This window comes from Lissotriton vulgaris, chromosome 4_1, assembly GCF_964263255.1.
Source record: "Lissotriton vulgaris chromosome 4_1, aLisVul1.2, whole genome shotgun sequence".
NCBI classification, from domain to species: domain Eukaryota; kingdom Metazoa; phylum Chordata; class Amphibia; order Caudata; family Salamandridae; genus Lissotriton; species Lissotriton vulgaris.
The window spans coordinates 73,233,516-73,247,021 of NC_141691.1; positions in this window are offsets into that span (position 1 = coordinate 73,233,516).

The following is a 13,506-nucleotide window of genomic DNA, read 5'->3' on the forward strand; positions in this document are numbered from 1 at the left end:
CTTCGATCACACCACAGTTCTCCATTGGACAGACCACAGCTACGTTCACTTCAGCTACAAAAAGACCACGACCCACAACCCCCCACAACCTATTCCACGAAGAAACTGGAACAAAATCCCCACCGACCAACTCTTCACATCGCTTAACCAAAACCCTCCTGCCATATCATCGAACCCAAACCATGCTGCCACCAAACTCACACAATGATCACCCACAGCGCCGACGAATTAGCACCCTTGAAAAACCACCAGATCAAATTAGGTAACAAAAAGGCCCCCTGGTTCAACGATGACCTTAAGAAATCCAAGAAATTATGTCGTACTCTCGAGTAAACCTGGAGAAAAAACCCAACAACCGACAACCTGACCACCTTCAAGGACGCAACCCGCAAACACCACCAACTAATCCGATCCACCAAGAAATCAGTATTCAAGGATCGACTCGACAACAACGCCCACAACAGCAAGGAACTATTCAACATCGTCAAAGAATTCACCAATCCCACCACCGGCACCAACGGCATCACTCCCTCTCAAGACCTCTGCGACTCTTTATCCTCTTTCTTCCACAACAAAATAGCCGACATACATAACAGCTTTGAAAACCAATCCGAAGAACAGTCCACTCCACCCACCTCCGAACCAAAACAGCTCTCTCACAACCTCTATGCCTGGAACCCCATCACCACTGAAGACACCATACGCCTGATGAACTCCATCCACTCAGGTTCACCAACCGACCCATGTCCCCACCGCATTTTCAACAAAGCAGACTCCATCATCGAACCCCATCTCCGCGAAGTCATCAACTGTTCCTTCAACTCCGCTACCTTCCCGGAAAGCTGGAAACATGCCGAACTCAGCGCCCTTCTGAAGAAACACACAGCAGACCCCTCTGGACTTAAGAACTACTGCCCCATCTCACTCCTCCCATTCCCTGCCAAAGTCATTGAGAAAGCCGTCAATAGTCAGCTCGCCGCCTTCCTTGAATCCAACAATTCTCTCGACCCATCACAGTTCGGCTTTCGAGCCAAACACAGCACCGAAACCGCCCTCATCGCAGCTACAGACGACATCCAAACGCTTCTGGACAACGGAGAAACAGTCGCCCTCATCCTACTCGACCTCTCCGCCGCCTTCGACACAGTCTGTCATAGCACCCTCATACAACGCCTCAGCAATGTAGGAATACAAGGAAAAGCTTTGGACTGGATCATCTCGTTCCTCGCCGGAAGAACCCAGAGAGTCCGCCTCCACCCATTCAAATCAGAGGCCACCGAAGTCATCTGCGGTGTACCACAAGGATCATCACTCAGTCCCACCCTCTTCAACGTTTACATGAGTCCCCTCGCATTCATCGCGCGGCAACACAACCTCAACATCATCTCCTACGCAGACGACACCCAGTTGATCCTCTCCCTCACCAAAGACCCAAACACCGCCAAAACCAATCTACACGATGGAATGAAAGAAGTAGCCGAATGGATGAAGAACAGCCGTTTAAAACTAAACTCAGACAAAACTGAAGTCCTCATCTTAGGATCTTCTCCCCTCATCCTGGGACGACTCATGGTGGCCACCGGCCCTGGGTAAAGCACCCATACCTACAGATCACGCACGTAACCTGGGCTTCATCCTGGACTCCTCCCTCTCGATGATCAGACAAGTCAATGCCGTCTCATCTTCATGCTTCAACATCCTACGCATGCTCAAAAAAATCTTCAGTTGGATCCCCGCCGAAACAAGAAAGACAGTCACCCACGCACTGGTCACTAGCTGACTGGATTATGGAAACACCCTTTACGCCGGAACCACTGCCAAACTACAGAAAAAACTCCAACGCATCCAAAACGCCTCAGCCAGACTCATACTGGATATCCCTCGTCAAGCTCACATTTCCGGTCACCTGAAAGACCTCCACTGGCTCCCCGTCAACAAGAGAATAATGTTCCGTCTCCTCACCCACGCTCACAAGGCCCTCTACGACCTAGGACCCGAATGCCTCAACACAAGATTGTCCTTCTACACACCCGCCCGCCAACTGCGTTCATCCAATCAAGCCCTCGCCGCAATTCCACGCATCCACAGATCCACCATGGGAGGAAGATCCTTCTCCTACCTAGCGGCCAAAAGCTGGAATTCTCTCCCCACTCACCTCCGCCTTACACAGAACCACCTCTCCTTCAGTAAGCAGCTAAAAACCTGGCTTTTCGATAAGTAATGCACCCTCCCTTCCTCAAGCGCCTTGAGACCCTCTGGGTGAGTAGCGCGCTATATAAATTCTTGAACTTGAACTATCAAGTCCCATCAATTAACAAATACATATAACTGGACTACAATTGTCACCACCAGGGGGGACCTCCATCCCAGAGTCACAAGGGTTGGATTTTTAACCCCCCCCCGATGCAAGGACTCCGTTCAATGCACCAATACGAATTAGAAATCCAGTAGGAGTGAGGCCCATACATCACTCACTGAACAACACTGTGCGGGTGGTGTTTTCTGGTCACAATTAGTCCCAGTAGATGAGTTCAGGGACATAGAGGAACTCCAAATCCTCTTTCGTAAATGAATAACACACTCAAAAGAACACTAAGTGCCAAGGGAGAAACTTTCAAATGTTTAATTCTAAAATACAAGTCTAGTACATACACTATTGTATTGTATTGTAATTGCATTTATATAGCGCTTACTACCCCTGATGAGGCGTCAAAGCGCTTTTTCAGCGAGTAGCACGCTACTCCGGGACCCATAGAGGATTAGTGTTGAATTAGTATAGTGAAACATGCAAGTACATTTTAAGTGGTGGATAGGTTAGTCAGTTCTTTGGATTTGGAATGATAGCAGAAGGATAAAGGAGGACAAATGTTTGTACTTATGTAGCGCTTGTTGACGCACCCTATTCAGGAAGCCTACAAAGGATTAGTGGTAAATTAATTTGGTTAAATACGAAGTAATTTGAACTGTAACCACACAGATTGAGAAAATAAATATAGTAATGCATGACATGGCAGCAAAACAATATAAACATCCCTACCCTGGTTAGCAAGTTCCTAGCATCCTAACACCATATTGATACTTCTAAGCACTATGTGAAATGTAATCGTAAGCAAAAAATAGCAAACCTATAAATCGAGTTCCTTAAGCTTGACTGCACAGGATCCCTGTGCTAGGCTGTTCAGTTATTCTCTACCACAGCCCTTGCCTGGATTGGCAATCAGTGTAAGGCTGAAGGCCACTTCTTAACCCCTCCGCTGCTGGTGACGGAACCACTCCGTCATCAGCCGCGGTCGCGCTGTGCTGATGTCAAAGCGGTTCCATCACGGCCCGCTCAGCACGCCTGTGAGGCGTGGATTCCGTGCCTGCGCTGAGCGTTCTATTGAGCGGGCGGGGCCGTGACGGAACCGCTCCGTCATGAGCACAGTGCAACCGCGGCTGGTGACGGAGCGGTTCCGTCACCAGCACGGGACCGCTGCACGGCCCCCCGCCCCCTTAGCACTGCGGCGGAATAGCCACCGCAGTGAAGGTGTTAATGCCCTAACAATGCTGTAAAGCGCTCTGATACCCACGGGTCTTGCCAGCGCTATATAAAACTCTTTAAATAAATATATACTTCTCTGCCCCATTCCTGTAGCAGCCTCCAACCCAGATCTATTGTCACTGCAAACCAGCATGACCTTTGCCTTGATAGTCCTAGCACAAATCCTCCTCTCCAAATTATGGTCAAATACTTATGTTTTTATAGTATATGACCACTGATTGTATATGTTTATAAACTTGTGAACACTAAAGTCTTAACAAGAGAAAACAAACATGGCAGTAAATGTGTGATCTCAACTTACATGTAAATAGTTTGAAGCTATAACTAAAACAATAGAAACATATCAGCTTCCACAATGAGCGTCAGTAATGTTATGGCGCGAACATAATAAATAAACAGGAGGTGTCATTGAATAGCCGCCATAAACTTCTGTATTTCAAATTCTTACGTAAAATTTACATTACACCAGAGATGTCACATAAAATTGACCCAGTTAGACCCCACTGTTGCCCTAAATGTAATGCCCCACATGCAGACTTTTTTTCCCCCTTTTTTTCTAGGGAGGGGGAAAAGTCGCAAGAAACAGGCCTCAATAATGTCCCATGGTGAGCGCTCTGTCAATATCACCAGACCCCGTACAACCTCCGACAAAAACCCCCGCAGCACCGGAAAATACCGTATCCTATGAAGAAAATCCGCTTTAGGCGCCTTACACCGCGGACATGCGGAGGACGCAGTAGAAAACATCTTTCGTTGCCGGGGCAAGGTATGCTGTATGTAATATAAATAATTGAATCGTTTTTAGACGACAATTACGAGAGACTTGCTGGGGTGCTCTAACATTTGAGCCCATTCCCTGTCTTTTAAATCCCGCCCTATTATCAAGTCCCACTTCTGCCTAAGATGCAATAATGGAATATGTAAATGTTCCCTCAAGCCTCGATAGAGTCAGCTCACCAAGTGTCGGCCGTGCCCCATAATGTGTAGGTTTGAGGTTTTATTAGTCTAGCACAGTTGCTTAAAACCATTGCTATAAAAGACATCATTAGCACATGTACAAAAATCAGCGTTAACACATTTGTCATGTTTAAAATAAAAAGACAAAAAGACAAAAAGACAAAAACACAAGGCTGAGAAACCGCTTTCAAAGCTTAGTGACCATTGTGCTTCTAAGAAAAACAGTCTTATAAATGACGATATGAACATTTAGCTACGCTAAACCAAAGTAAAAGATGATAAAAACGAAAAATGCTAAACCAGGGGGAAAAAAAGTCTGTAATAAGTTTTTGAGGGGGAAGAGGTAGGAGAGCGGGGGCCGGAGAAGGTGACAGAAGATTGTCCAAGAGTCTCACAAATTTTCCCGACCATGCAAGCACTTTAGTGTCAGTAGACGCAAAACAAAGGGCCGAAGCCTCCCAGCATGTCCTAATGCCCCATCTTAAGTACCAGGGCCCTTATTTATGAGGCCTTGCGTCAGTTTTGCGCCGCCGGTGCGTCACTTTTTGTGACGCACCAGCGGCGTACAAAATGCGCCTTGTTGCGCCATATTTAAAAAGTGACGCATCTAGGTAGATGCGTCACTTTTTAAACCCCTGCGCCACATTATACCTGCATCAGGTATAATGTATGCAGAGGGGGCGTTCCCCCGCAAAAAGCCTCGTAATAGTGACGCAGTGAAATCTATGAGATTTCACTGCGTCACTTCTAGGACACCGTTGCGTCAAAATCTTGCGCCTGCTTCATGGCAGGCGTAAGACTGACGCAAGCCCTTTCACATGGGCTTTCCCCATGTGAAAGGACGCATTGCTGGAGTTGCGTCACTTTTGTGACACACTCCAGCAATGCGTCACTTTTGCGCTTACAGATGCGTCAGAAATACTGACGTATCTGTAAGTCCTTGCAACATGATGCGTCATACATTAAATATGACGCATCATTGGTTTCGCAAGGAGTGCGCACTGAGAAGTGACGCATCGCTGTTTTTTCTCGCAGCGATGCGTCATTTCTCATAAATGAGGCCCAGGGTTTTAAGAGAGACTTTCTTGGGGCAGCATAATGTGTCGCGATTTCAGCAATTGAAAAGTTGGAGATCTTTCTGATCCGTGTCCCCACATGCAGACTTTGCGCATCTGGCTTGGACTTGTCACAAGATTGGCAGATTTCGGACTGACATATTTCACACACTGGGAGGCATGGTTGGATTTGATATAGACCCTACAAATGCCATAGCTTTGTTGGGATACGTAAACAACATCCCCAAATTGGTCCGGAAATTCACTGCCTTAGGGTTGCTCTTGGCGAAAAGGGAGATTGCACTCGAATGGGGGAGGAAGGCAGTGCCGAAATGCAAAGACTGGTTAACTAGTCAGGCATATTGCAACATAAATTATGATTTATACGCCACCCCGCTGCCCAGTACATCCCATCTGCGGGATATTTGGGGCCTTTTTAAACAATACACGTCCACACCGCCATCACAACCTAACCCGCGCTCCACTAATGGGCTGGAGCCTGCTGGTATTGGCTGACGTCTGACACACTGATTGACGAGCTCACGTCTTGGATATTTCAGTTTAGCATGTACATGGTTACTGCACTGTGATTTGACTGATGTTGAGGTACATTGATAGATATGAAACTCGTTCAGGATCTGCATTATGTGCGTGAAACTCTGTTTGTCACAGGTGCACACAATTTAGCGAAGTCGGATGCCATGAAAAGTAGACGTACAGTTGTGATATAACATGTGTTACCGTAACTGTCTTTGTAATGGAGCTTAAAATGGTAAAGTGCGAATTATGAAACTGGTAAATAAAGTTAAAAATAAAAAAATCAAATAAACAGCAAAATATGTTAGCCTACATATGAATCAGACATGATACTAACACTTCTGCGTGTGTCTAAAATTTCACACTTTCCAGTAGAAAGAGTTTAAACCTGGAAATAAGAACATGATGAAAAATGAAGAGGCCTAAAGTGGTCTTAATACCGTGTTCATAACGCAAATGGAGGCATATTATCAAGGGATTTATCTCTGCTTTTTTTGGCTTTAAAAGCCAAGAAAGCGTAGATCAAATTATCTACCTATCAGCAACAGGGTGCTAACACGCAAATTTGCATGTTAGCACCCTTTTTCTCTACGCTTCCCCTTGCATCTCTAATGAGATGCAAAGTGGGCATTCCAGAGAAAAATAATAGGAGAAATGTTGTTAAGCGACATTTCTCCTATTATCAAGGATATCGCTAACCCTGTTAGTGATAAAAAAAAGCAGCGCTAAACGCGGTTAGCGCTGCTTTTTTTTACACCTGGTATTTTCCTGACTTAGCCATGATATCCTATGGAAGGTGGATATCATGGCTAAGTTTGTGAGCCCCTATCATCAAGCTAACGCCAAACTTTGAGAGATTATCGTTGGTATTCCAGCGATAATCTCTCATTTGGCAGTTAGCGCGAGGATTTTTATCGCTTTTGAGATAAACCTTGCTAATAGCAAGTTATCTCAGCGATAATTTACGGCGATGGTTAGCGTTAAAAAATTCATTGCTAAGCCTCCTTAGCGATAAATATCGCTAATCGTTGGTAATATGCCCCAGAATTTTCCAACGTTTACACTCCTATATGCTTAAAGTTTGTGGCCTCTCCTCTGAGACTGATAATTGTAGTTACCACAGCATTGAATTTACGAGAGCACAGGTTTACCATAACCTTTCTTCCAGGGACTTTGCTTGCTGAAAATGGGGAAGTATGGCGAACTGGTGAGGAACTGCAAATTCCCCTACTAAATCCTTATTTCTGAGGAGGACCCTTAGATGAATCAGAAGAAAAGGCAGAAAGACGGAGCAATAGTAATAAAGGAAAACAGTGACAAAGGAACAAAGAAAGGATGGAAAAGAACCTGCAGGAGTGCGATAAAGGTGAAGGGAAGTTAGGAGGAAGGATTAAAGAGGCTTGAGGTGCAATCAAGATTAGACAGTCAATTCAATTCAATTCATAATCTTTATTCGATTGTAGATTTTACAATCATATAAGTTCATTTTAAAAACACACAGTTAAAAACGGTTACACACAATTCATTTTCAAAAGGCAAATAATGACACAGTAAACAGTACAATATATCAGACAATAAAAGCATGGGCAATATATAGTTAAAAATATAAATAACTGTAGACTTAAAAAACACCAGCACAATTTTACAGCATGGTTAGCCATCCATGCTTTTCCTAAAGCAGATGGCTTTTTAAAAAAAATTACAAATAAACAAAGTACAGTCAATATTCAGTAGTTGTAAGTAATAAAGTGCGGGTTTAATTCGTGTGAAGCTCATTTTTTTAAGACACAGTTTAAGGTATAATTTCCGTGGAGTGGAGTAATAAGGGCAAATAAAAAGGAAGTGTGCCAGATCTTGAGGAGACTTTCCGTCGCAGCCACAAGCTGGCAACACTTCGCCCCGCTGAGCACCATTTGGGAATGCCAATAGGAGGTGATAGAGGTCAAAGCGGAACCTTGTTAGCAGAAACCGTTCATAGCTGGACATAGGCCATGTCAGGTAAGGTTCTATTTGCAAGCATGTTTTTAACAATAGATGTTTCCTAACACTGACCTTCTGTATCTCAACCTCTTCTCTATCGGTACATCTTAACAAAACTATGGCATTCTTGACCAGGTTCACATCAGATTTTCTAATTGTATTTGGGGCATAAAACAGATCATGTCGGCCAATTGCCGTTAGGCTGTCCTTTATGTACTTTACCCACGGTACCTTAAATCTCCCATCTAGCTGTAGAGCTTCTTTCAGTAGGGCATGTGTTAATGGAATTTCATTGTTTAGCCAACATTTCAGCCAACATGTGACTGGGCTTACTGCAATTCTGTCACCTAGATAGGGGACCCCCAGCTCCTCGTGTACTGAGTAATTCCCAATACCCCTAGGCAGTCTTAAGATCTTTTTTAGGAAGTTATTTTCTGCGACCTCTAGGTCTTTGGCCTTGCGATAGCCCCAGAGCTCGCTCCCATAACAGGCAACAGCAACGCTTTTTGCCTGATACAATTTAAGCAATGCGGCCAACGGGCAATTGCCGATTTTTTTTGCAAAGCCAAGGATGGCCGCATTGACCCTTGTAGTTTCTCCCTTCTTTTTGGAGACTGCTGGGCCCCATGATAACTTATGGTCTATCAGGACCCCGAGGTAAGAGAAGGAGTTGGTCGATGGAATTTTTTCCCCGTTTATACTGAAGTGGCCAGATTTCAGAGTGCCCTTACCTGCTTTCATGATGAAGGACTTGGAGTTATTTATACTTAAACCACGTGACTCCATAAATTTGTGGAAGGAATTTAATAGTTTCTGGAGGCCGATTGCTGTTCTAGAAATAAGGACAGCATCATCGGCGTAGAGTAATACAGGTACCCCTTTGCGCTCGACTAAGGGGTAATCTGCTTCTACAAGTAAGAGAGATTCCTCCAGTTCATTAATATACAGGTTAAATAAAAAAGGGGCCAAGATACAACCTTGTCTGACACCCCGATTTATTTTAAATTCATCCGTTACATTAAGGTCTTGAGAGTAACGGACGTTCGCCCTTGTGTCTGTATGCAGATCAGCGAGGAAATTAACAAGGTTCCTATCTACACCCATTCTCAGCAAAGTGGCCCATAATAGGCTTCTGTCTACGCAGTCGAAAGCGGACGACAAATCCATGAAGGCCATGTAGACAGTGCCTTGTCTCGCCAGTGTATACTTGCTTAAAATAAGACATTAGACAGTCTGTTTGTGCCCAGGTTAGGCCCAAGTAACGAAACTGCACATTTTACATATATTTTCCTAATTTTGCACAATACGATTTCTACTGTGACCTTTTGCACACATTCGCGTGCGTGTCAATGTTGGATTCGTTTCTCTGAAACTACTTCTGTTTACACATCTAGCTTTGCATAACATTATCACAATTTCTCGAACACCATGTACAAGGCCTTTTCATGCACAATGTACAAATACCATTCTATCGTCGTCCACGGGGCAACAGGGCTATCTACAACGTTTTCTATTGTAAATAGTGGCCGTCCTGAAAGATTAGCAAAGGAGGCACCTTAGCTGACGCCGTGGGTCCATGCACGCTGAGACTTCATCACGCTGCGGTCTGACATCTTGTGAGGTGTGTCCAGTTTGTGGCTAAGACAGGGTCCTACATTCTCTCCCACCAGGTAATGGGGTTGGATCGTCCCTAGGGGGGAATCTTGGCTTTACACCTGCACGCACTTTAGGTACACGCAGATTAGGGTTTGCATAGTAGGTGTACACCTGATTACTGCCTCATATCATACACCTACATACATACACTGTTTCAGCACCATGGTAGAGTGGTATTTACTATTTACTCTTTTGGTATTCGTAATCACTTTCATCTGCTTATGTCTACTGATTATCGCAGCACATGTATTCATCACATTGGTTCAATCAATATATTGAAAACGTCCCACTTTGTATTCTCTGTATACTTCTCTGAGAATATGTGTGCATGAGTGACTGAGTGAGAGGTTCTGATCTGTTCCCAAGATCCCTGAGGATTCAGGGTTGTCGTGTGCAGTGGTTTCCAGAAACAATTTGCTCCCTGGTAGGTTAAGGGTGCTTATGGTGCCACTGTGAGCTAGCTGGTCTTAAGGCCAACATATCCTGTGGGGGTGCTTGTAATCAGTCTGGGTACCTCACCCAGAGTTTATGTCGTCCAACAAATGCACAGATCATACGGTTTAGTGGGAACTACACAACAAGTCTTGGCATTTGGCACCCTGTCCTTCGGCAGCGCAGGCTACGAGCTTCTGAGAAGGACTTTGGGCCACAGGACTTTTTCTTTTACCAATTCAGCTCTGCCTTCCACCAAAAGTAAAAAGAAAGAAGGTAAGATTTTTTTTTAAAAAGGTGAAAGAAAAAGAAATAGCTGAGCAAAAGAACAGAGTTTTAAAAAGGAGTTAAAGAAATAAAAAAAATGAACAGTAAAAAAGTTGAGAAGTACTATGCAGTCATTACGATGAGGTGCATTGCTGTATAAAACTTTATGCTGTACATAACGCCTTAATAACTAAGCGAGTAATATTAAAGCAAACTAAACTCTCACTTGTAGTCTGTTGGATCCTGCAGGTGATTGGTTTGATTTCAGTTTGATTCATTATGTGCAAAACATAAAGCTGACGCCCATGGGGCATTTTGAAATGGACAAACATACTAACTACACGAAAAACAGAAATAAGCAAGAGATAAATATCATCAAAGTATAAACAAGCACTGGCAAAGCCTATGGGTCTAGCTTAAGTCTTGACTACTTATTACTAAGCCTGCTACAGTAAAAATACAAAAAAAAATATTGTTTTATGTAGACAATGAATCTATAAGATAAATAATTTAATGTTTGATGATTCAGTGTACTTTAGAGATGTAAAATAGTTCCTCATCAGTATTTCATAAAGGTAGAATGATGCACCAAAATGCCAATAGCATGAGGTAAGTGGAAAATACTCCTATGGGCAGATCTAAAGCCTACTCTGAGGGCCAGATGTAGGTCGCCAATTACCGGTCGGTAACGTCCGAATTCGGCCGTTACTGACCAGTAATTGGATTTTGAGATGTAGGGCCCTTTATTTTACAGATTTGGTAAATTTACTGAATCTGTAAATTTACAGATTCTGTAAAATACTGAATCGGTAATTTGACCGATTCGGTAAATTCCAGATGTAGGTAGCACTGTTTACAGTGCTACAGCTACAGGCCTTCAGAATTCGGTATTTTACCACCCAATCCAATTGGGTGGTAAAATACCGAATTCAGGTTTACATGCACATCTGTGCATGTACACCTGTGCCATGTGACACATAGACATGCCCTTAGGGCATGTATGTGTGCCACATGGCACACAAGCCTGTACTTGGGGTGCTAGAGGGTGTCAAAGTGACACCCCCTGCACCCTTGCAGGATTCGGTATTTACCGATTCGGTAATTACCGAATAGGTATTTGCCATTGATTCCTATGGGCTTCAAGGCCCATAGGAATCAATCACAAATACCGATCTGGTAATTACCGAATCAGAAAATACCGAATCTTACCGATTCGTTAATCAATTCGGTAAAAATACCTACATCCCCATTGCCAGTTCTTAAATACCGAATCGGTATGATTCGGTATTTAAGAAGTGGTAATCTGGGATTACCTACATCGGGCCCTGAATATTTTACAGCAATGGTAACACTATGTCTAGCGTCCTTTTGGGATACGTCTACCCAGTGCTTGAAATGGGAAAATAGAAGTACAGGTACTCTGCACCTGAGAACCTGCTTGTTTCTAAGAAGTGCCAGTACGTACTCTCCAATCAAAACTATTATGTCTCTTTTGAAAAGTGCAAGTACTCTCCTTCTCAAAATAAAAAAGTGCTGGTACTCAGTGCTGGGCAGTCCTTGGCCATTTAAAGCACTAGGGCCTAGATGTAGGTAATAGCAATTTACCGAATGGCAAATACCGAATTTTACAGATTCAGTATTCACTATTCGGTAATTGCTATGTAGGTAGAATATTCGGTAAAAATACCGAATCTGTAAGATTCGGTAATTACCGATTCTGTAATTACCGAATCGGTATTTGCCATTGATTCCTATGAGCCTTGAAGCCCATAGGAATCAATGGCAAATACTGATTCTGTAATTACAGAATCGGTAAAATTACCGATTTTGCAAGGGTGACAGGGTGTCACTTTGACACCCTGTTGCACCCCTGTTTCTGGCTTGTGTGCCATGTGACACACAGACATGCCCTTAGGGCATGTCTGTGTGCCACATGGCACAGGTATACATGCACAGATGTGCATGTACACTGGAATTCGTTATATACCATGGAATAGTATTCCATGGTAAATAACGATTCGGTAAGGGCCTGTGGCACTGATTACAGTGCCACCTACATCTTGATTTACAGAATCGGTAAATTTACCGAATCGGTATTTTACCGATTCTGTATATTTACCGATTCTGTAAATATACCGATTCTGTAAATAAAATGCCCCCTACATCTCAAAAGCAAAATACCGGTCGGAAACGGACGAAATCGGCCGTTTCCGACCGGTATTAAGGCTCCTACATCTGGCCCTAGGTCTACCTGTAAAAAAAAAAAAAATAGATAAGGCTGGGCTTCACCTGTAGAGCTGCAACTTCTGCGAGCCGCGCAGAAAATACCAACATCCGTTCAATGCAAGGGTCTCACTTGTAGGCAGCAAAGACACAATCATGATGGTCGAAGCAATCTTTATTGACAAGCATTGCATGGACTGCTGTGCTTGATTTCAGCCGGTGGTTTCCGGTTGGGGCCACAGGCACTCATTTTTGGAGACCGGCTCTTATTTTTCATCATCATATATTGACAGCGAGCAAGAGAGAGAAAAACACACGAACTGGGAAAATAAAGACGGAAAACGGGTACTAGAGGGAGAAAGCAGGAGACGGAGAGAGTGACATAAAGCGGCAGGGAGTGTTCGGTGGTGGATTAAAGAGGCCTGAGTGTTCGGTGGTGGATGAAAGGGGCCTGAGTGTTCGGTGGTGGATGAAAGAGGCCTGAGTGTTCGGTGGTGGATTAAAGAGACCTGAGTGTTCGGTGGTGGATGAAAGAGGCCTGAGTGTTGGGTGGTGGATGAAAGAGGCCTGAGTGTTCGGTGGTGGATGAAAGAAGCCTGAGTGTTCGGTGGTGGATGAAAGAGGCCTGAGTGTTTGGTGGTTGATGAAAGAGGCCTGAGTGTTCGGTGGTGGATGAAAGAGGCCTGCGGTGAGTTGAAGACTATGCAGCCCTTAGTATTCAACACACAGATTTTTAATAGCACCATCAGACCAGAGCTTTGGGCACCGGCTCTCATTCTGTTATAAATTAAACCCTGCCTGAGCAATGTAGGGCACTCCCAGTGGGACCGGTAGCAGCATCCTCACTGGATGCCCTGA